The following is a 13,281-nucleotide window of genomic DNA, read 5'->3' as shown; positions in this document are numbered from 1 at the left end:
GAGGAATATTGCCAAAACTCACCTGAGTTTGGAATGTTTTTGTTCCCAATAGTTATTGTGACTAACCTCATAATTTACAGGACATTGAGAGAGTACTCAGAAGAGTTTATAATGGAAAGAAAAAATTAGCCCTAGACTAAAATTTGCGCTGGCTTTACCTAAAAAAAAAAAAAAAAAAATCTTGAAAATGAGACCCAAAAGTATCAAACTGTTTCTAAGCAATTTAACTGCATCTCAGGGGAAGTTGTGGGTGTGGGGAACAAAACCTAATGTAGGCGTTAAAAAAAAATGCAGTAGTACATGAAAAAGTAACATTACAATGCTTAACATTAAGGTAAAAATTACCAAACAACCGCAGAAGCGGGAAAATAACCCCATAATGGGCAGAGAGGGGATCTCATACAGAAACAACCCCAAAAGGACATAGATGATAGAATTAGTAGACATGGATATTAAACAGAGGATGACTTAAAAGAAGGATTGAACTTTGGATACTTAAGATCTATAAAGATATTTTTTAAAAATCAAATACAAATTGAAATTCTGGAAGTGAAAACTAAAATGTGTAAGAGATAAAAAGTACATTGGATGGATTCAGAACACATAAGGGATAGTAGTCCCCCATTATCTATAGGATATATCCTTCAAGACTTTCAGTAGATATCTGAAAACAGAGATGGTACCCAACCCTGTATTCAAGTATTATCATGCCACAAAGTCAATCTGTTAACCTAGATGGCTACTAATGGATGTGTAGCATATATAGTGTGGATACACTGGATGAAGGGATGGTTCATGATAGAAAGGGATGATACACAATTTTACATAATACTCAAAATGGCATGCAATATAAAACTTTTCAGTTTCTTTCTGGAATTTTCTGTGTCATATTTTTGTACCACAGTTGATTGTAGGTAACTGTGAAACCACAGAAAATGAACCTGCACTTGGGGAGCACAACTGTTGACTTACATAAAATACATTTAAAAAAATTTTTTTTAGTTGTAGTTGGATACAATATCTTTATTTATTTTTATATGGTGCTGAGGATCGAACCCAGTGCCTCATGCATGCAAAGCAAGTGCTCTATCATTGAGCTACAACCCAGCCCCATAAAATATATTTTAAAATCATTTCATTCATTTCTTTTTTTAATGTGGCTACTAGAACATAATTATATAAATTAAAATACAATTCTAAAAAGTATTCAGTTAATACAAAAAAAGGCAGAGAGAAAGGAACAGCTGAAAAAAGGCAAAGAACACGTAATTTGATAGATTGAACCATACTAATAATTACACTAAATGGTAATAGTGTAATTATTAGTAGTCTTGAACTCTATAGTTGAACATGCTAGAATCTCAGTTCTGGCAAAGATTGTCAGAATTAATATAAGAAAAAAAAAGTAAGATCCAACTGTTTGTGGTTCATCAGAAATTTACCAGATAGATTTAAAGTGAATGATATAATGCACTAATTTAAAGAAAAAAAGAGAAAAGTTACACTGAATGAATGGAAATATATATAACCATGTAAAATAATATGCACATATGTACTGTGGCTGAAGTACTCAAGAAAATGTCAGAAAAGTGGAACAGTTAAAGATTGACAAAACAATCACATATATATGCATCTAATAGCATGGCTTCAAAATGCTTGAAGCAAAATTTGTTAGTTGAAGACTTTTTAACACCAGCAGTTGGTAAGACAAACCAGTAAAAGACTAGCAAAGAAGAGCTGTGGCTTGTTGGTAGTAGAGTGCTTGCCTATCATGTGTGAGGCACTGGATTTGACCCTCAGCACCACATAAAAATCAATAAAATAAAGGTGTTGTGTTAATCTACAATAAAAAATAAATATTTTTAAAAACTAGCAAAGAAAGCCGGGAACCATGGCACATACATCTGTAATCCCAGCAGCTCGGGAGACTGAGGCAGGAGGATTGTGAGTTTAAAGCCAGCCTCAGCAATTTAGCGAGACCCTAAGCAACTTAATGAGACCCTGTCTCTAAATTTAAAAGTACAAAATAGGGCTGGGGATATGGCTCTGTGTTCGAGTGCCCCTGAGTTCAATCCCTGGTACCAAAACAAACAAACAAACAAAACAACCTAGCAAAAGATATTGAGGATTTGAAAAATCTGTCAATGACCTTGACTTAATTAATATTGTCTTGGTCCATTCAGGCTACTATCAAAATACCTTAAAACTGAATCTATACAACAAATTTTCTTCTCACAATTATGTAGCCATGGACCTCCAAGACCAAGGTGTTGGCAGATTTGGTGTCTAGTGAAGGCCCACTTTGTAGTTTATTTATAGTCCCTTTTTGGAATGTTATGTGATTGAAGGGACCGGGAAACCCTCTGAGGCCAATCTCATTTGTGAGTAATCTCATTTTTCATTTATTGAAATTTTAACCTTTTCAATTTTAGAGGGATACAAATGTTCAGAGCACAGCAGATATTTATAGAACACTACCTCAAAGCTTCATGATGCACATTATTTTTTAGTACACCTGGTATATTCATCATGGGGGGTCATAAACAAATCTAAAGAAACTTTTAAGGGTGGAAATAATACAAGAATGTGTTCTTGAGCCACAATGGAATTAAATTAAGATCAAAACAGTATTATCTCTAGGAAAAAGATATTGAGATATTAAACAATATACTTCTAGATAATCTGTTGGCCAAAGGATAAATCACAAGGAAAGTCAGGAGTCATTTGAACTGAATGATTATGAAAATATACTAAATCACAATGTGGGTGTATCTTCAACAAGGATTAGAGAGAAATGTATAAATTTAAATGCTTATATTAGAAAGAATTTTTAAAAGTCAGTGACCTAAAATTCTACCTTAAGAGAGAAAGAGCAATTTAAGCCCAAATTAAGAATAAGGGGAATAAAGTTATGAATAGAAGCCAATAAAATAAAAAATAAAAGGAAAATATGGAGTGAACTATACCAAGATGACAGTTTTTACCTATCGGGTAGTCTCCCCCGCTGTCGGATACTTCCCCCCAGGCAGATAACACATCCAATTAGTGAGCCTGTGGAAGCACTCTCACAAGTTGTTTATTGAAACCCAAAATGGTACAACTGTCTGTAGTAGTTTGAAATATCTAGCTAAATTAAATACTTATTCTTTGGTGTAGGAAAGCCTATTCCTAGGAGTAGAATATCTCCAAAATAGTTTGGCTAAAATACAAAATTACATGTGCATAGACTATATTCATATCCACACCATTTATATTAGCAAAAGACAGAAACACTCCAAATATCTCTTAATATGGTTCTGACTGAATGAAAAATGATTCATGTATTAAATTAGATGTTATACAGACATAAATGTAAATAAATATTTACTCTGCCGTGATTACTAAATACACGTTTAAGTAAAAATACAGCAAAATGAGTAAGAAGTATACTGCTGTTTATCTAATAAATAAATTTGAGTGTGTGTCCATGTTATATATGTTCTGTCTCTATTTTTGTTTTTTAAAATTAGGAATTGTAATTAACACTTTAGGCTACAGGGATAGAAGGAATAGCTAAATTTCCCTGAATATACCTTGTTTTCTGATGTAAAATGAACATATAATGTTGTACATAATTCTAAAAAGTTTTTATCAAAAAAAGCCCTAAAAGTAAAAAACATAGTGTACAAAGAAGCTAAAGTGGTATAACCATAGGAAGCAACTACATAAGTGATTTTCAGGGCTGGGGATGTGGCTCAAGCGGTAGGGCGCTTGCCTGGCATGCGTGTGGCCCGGGTTCAGTCCTTAGCACCACATACAAACAAAGATATTGTGTCTGCCAAAAACTAAAAAAAAAAATAAAATAAAATATTAAAATTCTCTCTCTCTCTTAAAAAAAATGACTTTAAAGCGTAGTAATTTAATTATATATGCCTAGTGGATTATACCCTGAGGATAAAGAACTGAGATAAAAACCTTAGATGATTTTCACTAATTATAGTGTTGGTATATGTATATGTGTTGTGTGACAAAGCAAATGAGATTTAATTATGTTGGTGTTATTGGATAGCAGAATTATCAAGAAGGGAGAAACTGTATAGAAATAATGAGACTAAAAACCCATGTGGAATTTTATTTGGAACCCTAGATATAAAGTCATGCTAACTGACCACTATCTAAGGGCCTAGAAAAAGCAACTAACTCAGGAGTAATGAGTACCCTAGCATCCAAGTTGTTGCTTCTGAATGCTGTTTCCCATTTACCTTGAATATATGGTTGATTTCTGGTCTGAAGCAGGAAATGGACAAGGTTATCCATATTCATAACATGGAATCAAGGAAGCTATTAAGAGATTACCAAAGACTCAAGAGCTAATTTGAAGATTCTGTCTATGGCCACGATAGACAATATGACAGCAGAGGCTCCTTTGTGATTCAGTGGTAGAACATGTGTTTCTGTGGATGATGCCCTGAGTTCAACCACTGGCACCAGTGAAACAGAATTGGCAGCAATAGGCTTAACAGCTTCAGAGATTTGAAATTCATTTGTTGGAATTCAGAGAGTTTGTAATGACCCCTTCCTTAAAAAACAAACACGCATTACTCGCCATTCTAGAAAATTAGGATACTAGCTTATTATTTAAAAAACTCATAAAAATTAGGCATATAGCCTCATGGATAGCAAAGATTTGAAGAGGGGATTTTTACTTAATAGACATCTTTCAGAAAGTTAATGATAATATTCTAATACAGTTAGAATGTTACTATTTTACAAAATAGCTCTTGGTGAAAGATTGGATAGACAGCAATCATTTTTGTCTGCTGTTATCACACAAAGATATAATCGGACAATACCCACACAAAGATATAATCAGACAATATGCCTCTTGATAACACAGTACTATGTGTGATTTTTTTCTCTAACAACCCTGACTTTAATTAAGACTCTGGATTGAACAATTACAAGAAATACAAGGACAGTGGAGCATGTTTTAAAATGGCATAGAGGAATAGTCAGCACAATACAGATAATTGAAGGCTATATGGGACAAATGACTTGATTTCCTAAACAATAAAATTGCAGGGGGAAGAGAGGAGGTAAAACCTATAAATAAAAACAGATGTGTAGCTGTGCCTGGTGTGGTGCCCATAATCCCAGTGACTCCAGAGACTGATACAGGAAGATCACAAGTTTGAGGTTGTTCTCAATAATTTAGTAAGACCCTGTTTCAAAATAAAAAAATAAGGGGGTGGGGGCGTTTCTGGTGATTTAGCTCCGTGGTAGAGCTCTCCTGCGTTCTGGGTTCAGTCCTAAGGAACACATACACAAACAAATTTAAGAGGCATATCAACTAATGGAAATAAGTGGACCTTATTTGGGTTCTAATTAAACAGACCCCCAAACAAACAAAACACCCAATCTGGAAAACTTAAATGCTGGCAGATTGCAGTTTAAGACATATATGTATAAATAAAATGGTTGGAACAAAATTAACCATGACTTGAAAATTGTTGCAGCTTAATGATGATGAGTACACAGGAATCTATTGTTATTGGTTTTTTTTAATAAGAACAATTTTTTTTTTCAAAATAGCTTTTCATATTACTGTCAGTATTCTGGCATGTTGAATAACTGAAGATTTATTTATAAGCTAAAGTACGTACAGTTTTCACACTCTTGGTGAAGAACCATGGATTAAAATATGAGACTTTTGTTTGAAGACTGGTTATTTATTCAATTAAAGAATTATAGCTGATTAAGAATGAAAGATCAAAGGCGTTCTTTTTAACTGGGTTTTTTTATCAAAATTCAGTTCCGGCATTCGAGTGTTAAAATAGAATGTTACTGAAAAAATACATTTTAATATAGCCCTGTAAAATCTTTCTGTAACTGAAAATGTAAATTTCTGTGAAACTGAGATATGTCACTAATTGTTGCCTTCCTTCCCCTCCCACCTCTTTTTTCCTTTTCTTGTGTTTTTGTTCTTGAATTGAGGGAAAGTCTTTAAGTGTTTCCACAAGATATAAATAAAACCCTGTGCTCCAGTGCCCCCTTGTGCCTATTGTGAAAAGGTGTCAATAGTTTCTTTTCTAAAAAATTGGGTGGGCTGTCTTTGCTAAGATTTCTCTAGAAACAAAACATTTTTGACTTTGTAAGTAAGTTTCTATGTCCTCATCAGAAATTCCTGGGACAAAAGATTTATCACCATTTCATTTTAGAGCATGCTTATCTGTTAATGCTCTTTCTGCTGAAGTTTTGCAGTATTTACAGTTGTATATCATCTCTGTATGTGTATGTATGCGTGCACGTACTGGTACTTTTAATGGCGGGTTGACAGTGTTTCCATACTTGTTTTACCCTCACCCTCATATTTGTTCCCACATTTTTCTTTTCAAAACAAACAAAAAACTGGAGGGTATAACAGATTACCAACAGGACTCTTCTTCCCCTTCCTTGTGAAAGAAATGAGATACTGGGATCAATCAACTTATACCACGATAGTGTTGTAATCATGGTAATTTTTGGTCCAATGGCATATTGAGATACAGCCTACATTTGTAATTGTTGTCTCAATCTTCTCTCCCTCACCCCAAAAGACATCTGAGACACAAAAATAAATGTATAGATATAGATGTCTAATACTTATGTTATAAATGATAATATGTATATTAACTGCCTTTGGGAGAAGTGAATGACATGGTTTTTATGTTTATTCCTCTTTCAGTTAAATTCTCTGCTAATATATTTTGTTTTTAATTAGAATGAATTTTACTTATTTCAATAAATGATTCTGAGTTAGGACAGAAACACAGTCATGGGCTGGGGATGTGGCTCAAGCAGTAGCGTGCTTGCCTGGCATGCGTGCGGCCCGGGTTCGATCCTCAGCACCACATACAAACAAAGATGTTGTGTCCGCCGATAACTAAAAAATAAATATTAAAATTCTCTGTCTCCCCCCCCCCACACTCTCTCTAAAAATAGATTAGGGATAGAATTAGAATAAATTAAGACATTTCTAGTATGTCACATTTCTGGAAAAAAGGGGAGGTTCAGACAGAATGAAGTATAGTTGAAAGTCACTATGGTTAAGAAAGTACTACCTGAGTGCTATGTTGCATTCCTAAATTCCTAGTTAGTGTCTGTACTATCAGTGAGATCATGCCTAATAGCCATTGTAGGGCTGGAGTTGTAGCTCAATGGTGGAGTGCTTGCCTAGCACTAGTGAGGCACTGAGTTTAATCCTCAGCTCCATAAATTAATAAATAAACAAACAAAAGTACTGTATAAAAAAAAAAAAAGACTCTTTGTTGTACTCTAGCCTGGCAACATAGCAAGATTCTTAAAGGAAAAAAAAATATGGTGGTATAGACTGAATATTTGTGTTTCCCAAAATTTATTAGGTTGAAATTCTAATCTCTCATGATATTATTAGGAGACAGGCCCTTGGTAGGTCATTAGGGCAGAGCCCTTCCAGCTGGGATTAGTGTCCATAGAAATATGACCACATAGAGCTTCCTTCTCTTTTTTTGCCATGACAGGACTAAAAAGGTAATGTCTGAATCTGGGAGCAAGCAGGTCCTCACCAGAACTCAACCATGCTGGTACCCTTATCTCAGCCTCCAGAACTGTGAGAAACAAATTTTTGTTTATATGCTACCAGTTTGTGACACTTTGTTAGCACCCCAAACAGATTTAACATGGAAAACTTACAAGCTCAGTTATTTTATTAAAACCATGAGTAGGGCCTGGGGTTATGGCTCAGGGGTAGAACACTTGCCTCACAGGTGCGAGGCCCTGGGTTCGATCCTCAGCACCACATAAAAATAAATAAATAAAATAAAGGTATTAAAAAAAACCCACACAAAACATAAGTAAAGCTAGGTGTGCTGGTGCACATCTATAATCCCAGCAGTTCGGGAGGCTGAGACAGGAGGATAGTAAATTCAAAAGCCAGCCTCAGCAAAAGTGAAGTGCTAAACAAAACAGTGAGAGCCTGTTTCTAAATAAATCACAAAATAGGGATGGGGATGTGACTCAGTGGTTGAGTGCCCCGAGTTCACTCCCCAGTACTCCCCCACCAAATAAATAAATAAAACGATTCATGAGTAACTTGGGCTGGAGAGTACTTTCACCTAGCATGGGTGAGGCCTTAGATTTTGTTTTGTTTTAGTTTTTGATATGTGTGTCAATTGCAAAAATAATAATGGAAGGAAGGAAGGAGAGAAAAAAGAAGAAACAGATTGCATTGTCTCTCTTTGTTCCTTTGTATTCCTCCTAATATTGACTCTAAAATAATTTCTGATTGGGAACGATGGTGATGCAGTATAGTGTGAGTGTTAAGTTTCTAGTGGAAAACTCTTGGAACTGTTAGTGCTTCATATACAGTATTTTGTGTTATCAGAATAAAATATTTCATCTGTCCCCAAATGAAATAATTGATAATATCCCTTTATGGCTCTCTTATATTACTTGTAAGGGCTAGGATATACCATTGGGGTCCTGAGAGTCATCTATTTTTGCTAAAAATACTTGTAAGGGATAGTAGAATGAATCAGACACTATTACCGTATGTGCATGTATGATCACACAACCTGTGTAACTCTACATCTACAACAGAATATAAGAAGTTATACTTCATTTATGTATGATGTGCTGAAATGCATTCTACTGTCATGTATAACTAATTAGAACAAATAAAAAATACTTGTAAGGGCCAGGCTATACTGTTGGAGTCTCCAAGAGTCATCCATTTGTATTAATAATTTTGGCACATAGAACCCCCTAAAATAGAAGGCTAATTAAAATGTGACTATTTTAAGTAGTTTATAGGCAGCATTTTTAGATTAAACCTCTAAAATGGCTATGATACTATAATCATTCTTTAGCCCAAGGTATTCTGATTATTTCTACCAAGATTTTTAGATACTGATGAGTTAACAAAGACAACAGCAACAACAAATAGACTTGTAGAATGAAACATCTCTTTTTATGTTCAAAGTTACGTTCATTTCCAGTGTATTAATACAAGTTAATCAGCCCATTTTTAATGCTTTTATACTTTAAGTTAACTAACAAAGTACTCAATAACAGCATTTTCATTTGGACAGTTATACTAGGCTTTTCCTACTAACCTGAGGTCTGAAAGCAGTGCCAGTGTAGAGTATTGTGGATAACATTAGTGAAAGAAATTCAGCTGCCTAACTTTTGAGACATCAGTAGCACTTAAGCATTTAATTTATCTGAAGCTTTTGATTATAGTGCCAGGATATTCACTGTTTGAACACATCTTATTAGATTGACCACTGATTTTAAAATACTTATTTAAAATATTCAGGGGGACAAAGTGAGATTCTGAGTCTTTCTTTTAAATGAAAAATCAGATCCTGCCATCTTTGTTGAGCATTTTAAGTAAAAGAATTACTTTAGGCATTGGAGGATGACCCATTATGTCTCATCCCTATCATATACTTCACTGATGATATGTATGTATTCAAATATTATGTGAGTGACTAAAGTGGGGGGTCATTGCAAATTTATTATTAGCTATCTCACTCATGAAAAAGTATGACCATGGATCCTTTGTACATAGGTTGCCGGAGATCATTTAGACTTCCTTGGGCCTTAGTTCTTTGAGTTTTAGTTGAGGCCCAAACCAAATTTCCTGAGCTTCCAAATTATCTTTAACATTTTTTAAAAATAAATAGTTGTGTTTATTGTAAATATAAAGAAGATAACAATATGCAACATCTTTGCTTACTTTCATTGTTCTGGCTTTAGGCCTGCTACCTAATAGAGCTAAAAAATCCATTCATTTGGAACTGTATTGACCTGTTACGTCCCATCATCCTATATGTAGGATACCTATAAAAACTTAAATTAATCAATTTTATAGATGTCTTCTAAAGTGTTATGGGTGTCCTGTATACAGGACGGTGTGTTTAAAATGCAAAGGCTAGGACTCCCCAGTATATATTACTATATAGCTAAATGGTAGAACTTGCCTAGCTCATGTGAGGCTTAGGTTTGATACCCAACACTGCACCCCCTTCAAGTGATTTGTTACTCTCTTTGGGACCCCTGAATATTTTGGTTTTACAAATGTCAATAAATTTATATTTATTTTTCTCTCATCCCATCAAGGATAGTGTGTCTATAGATATTTTTTATTATTAATTCCTTGAAACTCAGCAAATTTTGTCCTTTGCATCTACTGCATTAAAGATTGTTGTATTAGTTCCTTAATGGACCAGAAAATGTAAATATGTTAGGCTGTGACTTCTTTTATTTAGTACATGCATTTAAGGTTTTCTATTTCTTTTCATGGCTTTAAATCCTATTTATTTTTCTTGGTAAATAATATTTCATGGGGCTGGGGATGTGGCTGAAGCGGTAGCGCGCTCGCCTGGCATGCGTGCGGCCCGGGTTCGATCCTCAGCACCACATACAAACAAAGATGTTGTGTCCACCGAGAACTAAAATAAAAAATAAATAAATTCTCTCTTTCTCTCTCTCTCTCTCTCTCTTTAAAAAAAAATAATATTTCATTATATAAATGTATTGTATTACAGTCTCTTTATCTTTTTAATGTATTAAAAGACAACTTAGTTTCTTCTGTTTTGGCAACTATGAATAAAGCTGTTATAAACATTAATGTGCAGATTTGGGTAGTTGTGAATTTGATGGCTTTATTATGTGGAAAGAGTATGTTTAGTTAGAAACTGCCAGATTGTTTTTAAAGTGCATCCTTTCCCTTTACTCCTGCAGTTAATGAGTTTTACTGCTTCAAGTCAGTATTTTGGTATTGTCAGATTTTTGTTTGTTTTTGTATTTTTGTTTGTATTTGTCATTTTAAAGATGTGTAGTGGTACCTTATTGTCATTTCAACTCAAAATTTCCTCATGACAATTGATATCAAACATTATTTTGTATTCTTATTTCCCATTTATGTATTTCCTTTAGTGAGACATCTGCTTAGATCTTTTGCCAATTTTTTCCCCTTTGCATTGCTATGGATCAAACCCAAGGACTTCATGCATGCTAGATGAGTACTTTACCACTGACCTATGTCCCCAACCCCATTTTGTCAATTTTTGAATAGCTTTGTCAAAAGATATTGTTGTTGGGTTTTTTTTGGGGGGGGGGCAATTTACTGTATATTTTGGATACAGTTCTTTATTGGATGTATGATTTACAAAGATTTTCTTAGTCTGTGACTTGTCTTCGGTCTCATTTGGTGTATTTCAAAGTGTAGAATTTTTTATCTTAAATGATATCTAGTCTGTTTTTAAAAAAAATTATTGATGATCCTTTTGGTGTCGTATCTAAACAACCATTGCAAAAATAGATAAATACAAACCATTGCAAATCTTGAAGTCAGTCAGTGTCAGATCTCCGGTTATTATAAATGATGATTAGGTTCTTAGACTAACCTGCATTTCCAAAGTGTAAAGTGTAGTGTTTTAATATTATGGTTTCCAAAAATCTAGAAGGTGTCCAACTCAGATAAATTCCTGTATATTCCTCTTGGTTAATCACATCCCCTGACTTGAGGAGTTCTAAATATTAATGGTTACCCCATAAGAATTCCTTAAGCATATGCCATTCAGGCAGAGTTAACTTGAGGCTTAGAGTCTGTTACTCTCCAGGATTTCTAGTTCTGATGTGAAATTGGATTTTCAACATTAGTGTAATTAAATTGTTAGATTTTCCCACTTATGGCATAGTTTACTAAATGCATACTCAATACAAACATAGCTAATCCATAAAGCTTACCAGTGGTTTATTAAATAGTCTGACACAGACTATTAATTAAGTCATTGAATTAATTAATTAAGTCATTGAATTAATCGGCCATTCTTTTGGGGAATTTGAAAGAACAGGTCAAAACCACAATGACACAGAGCGTACATACATACACAATAGCTAAGTCACTTTGTTAACACCCTGAAATATGATAATGAACCAATAGATAACATAGTCACCTGATCTAAAAATGATTTAGAATGACCTTTAGATTTTAGAACAACAATAAATTGCTTATTACTTAGGGTAAACTGCATACAACCAAAACAACCATAAAAAGGATAAAAAGAACAAAGAATATGTTAATATATTATGCTGAGGAATCTAATTTAACAAAATAGATATGTAGAATATTAAATGTGTTTAAATATTACTCTAGATGGCTGAGTTTTCCTCATAATAATTTTCCCTTTCAAGTGCCAACTCAACTTTTAGGGTGCATGCAGCAAAGTGGTTTTGAGTATGGACTCTGAAGTCATGTAGTCCCAATTCAGATCAAGGCTCTAAGACATTAACATTTGTGAGCCCCCTAGGGCAATAATAATACAAATGGAGACTCTAGAGACACCCTCTTGTGTTTACCCTAACCTTTCTTCCTTTTATCTTTTGAAGAACCTCACATTCATGCATGTTGACATCCAGGATGTACATTCACATTCTGCCTCCTACCCTTCTCTACCTTTGGATATACCTCAGGTTTTGTAGAGAATATACTGGTGATGTGGTCCTCTTGGGGAGGATAGCTTAGAAGATATCTATGGAGGCCCTAGAATGGAGTTTAGGTTAATTTACTTGTGGATTTCAAAGTGTTAGTACTGAAACATGGTGTAGATGAGTAGGTAAATTGATGCTTATAAAGGGCCAGATAGTAAATATTTTAGGATTCATAAACCATGTGTTTACAACTTCTCAACTCTTTTACTCTAGTCAAATTTGCTGGCATAGTGGAAAAGCAAACAAAATACATGTAAATGAGCATGTGTAGCTATGTTCCCATATTTTATTTACAGAAAAAAAAAAGTGGTGGACTAATTTGGCCCTTGGGCCATATTTTTTTAATTCTTGGTCTCTGGAGTTTAGCATGTTCCGAAGGCCAAAGAGACTTCACCCAATGGGGAGGAAATGGAGCTCTTACTTCTTTGGTTCCTTGGGTCTAAGAGCAGTGGTACCTAGTAAGTTACTTTACTTCTCTGAGCTTCAGTTTCCTAATCTGTAGAATAGAGATAATAGTATCTATCTAATTGGATTGTTGCTTACATTTGTCTAATGAAGTATATATATGTAAAACATTTTGAGCAGTAATTACTGTTATGGAATATGTCATATGCAGTAGCCATATCAATGAGGGTCTTCCAAAATAAATTTCTCTATCATCTTAGGTTATTCTGAGTAGAAATGTACACTCATCTGTCGTTCAATAAATATTACAGACCAGTAGGAGGGACAGACATTAAATATACATAAATAGATTTCACTTGTGATAAATGCTGCAAAGATGAA

General features: G+C 34.2%; 1 protein-coding gene across 5 annotated transcripts in view; it reads left to right on the top strand.

Annotated features, from left to right (window-relative positions):
- Window positions 1-13,281, top strand: part of JMJD1C (jumonji domain containing 1C) — a 284,460-nt gene that overhangs the window by 87,460 nt on the left and 183,719 nt on the right. The window lies entirely within an intron of this gene.

Source organism: Spermophilus citellus (assembly GCF_964194105.1).
Source record: "Spermophilus citellus genome assembly, chromosome: 15".
In the NCBI taxonomy this organism is placed as follows: Eukaryota; Metazoa; Chordata; class Mammalia; order Rodentia; family Sciuridae; genus Spermophilus; species Spermophilus citellus.
Note: the sequence above shows the minus strand (reverse complement) of the source record. Positions and strands in the feature narration are given on the sequence as shown.